The sequence below is a fragment of the Helianthus annuus genome, chromosome 11 (genome assembly GCF_002127325.2).
Source record: "Helianthus annuus cultivar XRQ/B chromosome 11, HanXRQr2.0-SUNRISE, whole genome shotgun sequence".
Taxonomy (NCBI): domain Eukaryota; kingdom Viridiplantae; phylum Streptophyta; class Magnoliopsida; order Asterales; family Asteraceae; genus Helianthus; species Helianthus annuus.
Genome location: NC_035443.2, coordinates 132,348,992 through 132,351,750, shown reverse-complemented (window position 1 = coordinate 132,351,750; position 2,759 = coordinate 132,348,992). Strand labels below are relative to the sequence as shown.

Genomic DNA, 2,759 nt, shown 5'->3' with positions numbered 1-2,759 from the left:
TATAGGATTAGGTTCAAACGTGAACAAAATCCCAAGAGTGAACTTCGTGAACTGATCTGGGCCCTTGATTTTTATGATCTTGAGATTAATGTGAGTGGCATGATGGTAATTATTTGGTTAATTTTTTCCATTTAATTAAATACAAAAAGGGTATATGTGTAATTTTCATCTTAAATTGATTGCATAAATCCCTTTTCTCTCTCACAAATCAAGTAATCAACATATTTAACCCTAGATATGGAAAAAAGTATAGGGTCCGCCGCCGGACTCCGGAGACAAATCTGGCCGGTTCAGGCCGTTTTTTCCGGCAAGCCACTCCACACAACCCCCAACCCTCCTTCTTCCTATACTGCACACACACAACTCAGAACCACGATGAGAGAGAGATCGACCGGCAGGAGAACGGGAGAGAGAAAGAGAACAACGGGAGAGATGAGAGGGAGAAAGAGGGGGTCGCGCGGCGCCAGCGGCGATTGACGGCGAAGCCGTTAGTTCAGTGAGAATCAACATCAACGACATATAATGGAAGCTTCAAGTAGGTGTTAATGTTTGTATGTTTGTATTACCCCTTCACGATGAACTTCCTAAAGGGTCTATTTCAGATCTAACGTACAGACTGAAACCTGATGATTATAAAAAGTTTTTTTTATTAATCTGAAAAAAAAATCTTGAAAGTCAAAACTGTGGTACATGTGAGAGGGGACAGTGGAAAACTTTCTGGGTTCAGAACGTATATCACCGTTTTGGTTTTTGGGATGCTTTCCAAAGTAGTTGACTCAACTAGACAGTGACCACACATGACCATTTTTCCCTTATCTTTATATAATATTATCTAATGTTTACAAATATAACATGTACGTGCAGATCAAATATATATTATGGGTTATCATATTAATATTTTTTCTTTTGGTTATAGGCAATGCTAACCTAATAATAGTTTCGAATATTCATCAGCATGCCCATTAACCACTCCTAGTGGAAGAATGGTGAGTATATATTCTACCTTTCTGCATCTATGTAGTCATTATTTTGTTTTTCTCATTTAAGCATCTCATGTTTTTTTTTAATTTAATTACTACATATAGGAAGGTGACTATGAATGAAGCATATTGATAAGGTAGGGTCAAGAACGTTTAACGTGGAAGGTGACTATTATTGTTTAATTGAGGTTCTGAAGATTGTTATGAGTTTGATTATTGAAAAAAAAAAAAGTTTGCAATTTTTAATTGTTTGATGTTGAAAATTATTATTGTTTTGATTGAAGTTCTGAAGATTGTTATAAGGTTCTGAAGATTGTTATTATTGTTAAGTTGTTTAGCGTTTTTTGGAGTTCAATTTTTTTGATGTTGCTATGTTTTAAATGCGATGTACACATGTGTATTCTGATTTTGTTTTGTTTTTAGTGCGATGTACACATGTGTATAGCGTCTGTTTTTTGTGATATCTCAGATTTATTTGTGTATTGAATGTGTAAAGTTGTTGATATACACTTGTGAATTATGCAAAGTATTAGTTGCTGAGTTTTTTTTGTTCAATTTTTTTATTTTTCTCTGTTTTTAACACGATGTACACATGTGTATTCTGATTTTGCTCTGTTTTTAATGCGATGTACACATGTGTATTCTGATTTTGCTCTGATTTTAATGCGATGTACACATGTGTATAGCGTCTGTTTTTGTAATATGTCATAATTTTTTGTGTATTGAATGTGTAAAGTTGTTGATGTACACTTGTAATATGTCATAATTTTTTGTGTATAGAAGATGTCGTTAACGAGAAAAGTGGAGATGGAAGTTCGATAAGGATGATTCACGTATGAGGTCGATAAGGATGATTCACGTATGTTTGTTTGTTTGGTCGATAAGGATGATTCAGCATACAGCGTGGCGAATAGTTGTAAAAGACTACGTATTTTGTTTTTCCGGTTATGTTGCATTTATTGTTTTTACGAAATTGGAATTTGTAATTGTATGTTTTTTTGCTTGGTTTGGCAAACATTATGGAACTTGTAATTTGTTAAGTATAAAATAGTTTTACAGGTTTCGTTTCTATGTATGTCTTATGTAGCTAATTATACATATGTACGATGCTGAGTACACATGCGTACTGTTCTATTCATATCCAAGTACACATGTGTATACCGTTGAAATATGAAGGTTACGTGAATCTTAAAAATCACAATTTGAATTCTGGTGATGAAATCTAAAAAATAAAATTGAAATAAAATATATTGTGGATAATGAATTTAAAATATGAAAGATATTATGGATAATGAATTTAAAATAGGAAAGATGTAACTTAATTCAATTATTAAAATAATGATTTAAATCTAATTTTTCATATAATTACAATCCTACCCTTAACAACTAAAAAGGAAATCAAGGGTCCAGATCTGTTCCACGTAGTTCACTCTTGGGAGGTTGTTCACGCTGGAACCCTACCCTACATATATATATATATATATATATATAGAAAGTATAATGTACTTCACGCCTTAACGTACATTAACGTACTTCACGAAATATATAACATGCGTAATTATTTTTTTGACCAAAATAACGTGCGTGATTTTGGATCCCATGCCTGATTATGTGGTCCCATGCGTGATTATACCCCTGGTCCAACGGTTACCATTGTCTCCTACGTGAAGTATGATAAGCCGTGAAGTATGATAAGCCGTGAAGTATGTTAACATTTCTCTCTCTCTTTCTCTCTCTCTCTCTCTCTCTCTCTCTATATATATATATATATATATATAT

The 2,759-nt window shown here is 33.2% G+C and overlaps 1 long non-coding RNA gene across 2 annotated transcripts; it reads left to right on the top strand.

Moving 5' to 3' along the window:
- The first annotated feature begins 210 nt into the window (after nt 1-210).
- LOC110892012 lies at nt 211-2,011 on the top strand. 2 transcript variants are annotated; one of them, XR_004873186.1, is made up of 3 exons: nt 211-535; nt 917-986; nt 1,761-2,011. It is a non-coding gene; the product is annotated as an uncharacterized LOC110892012 (long non-coding RNA). The 2 variants fall into 2 exon arrangements; XR_002565759.2 differs by lacking the exon at nt 1,761-2,011 and adding an exon at nt 1,086-1,343.
- Nucleotides 2,012-2,759: the final 748 nt, after the last annotated feature.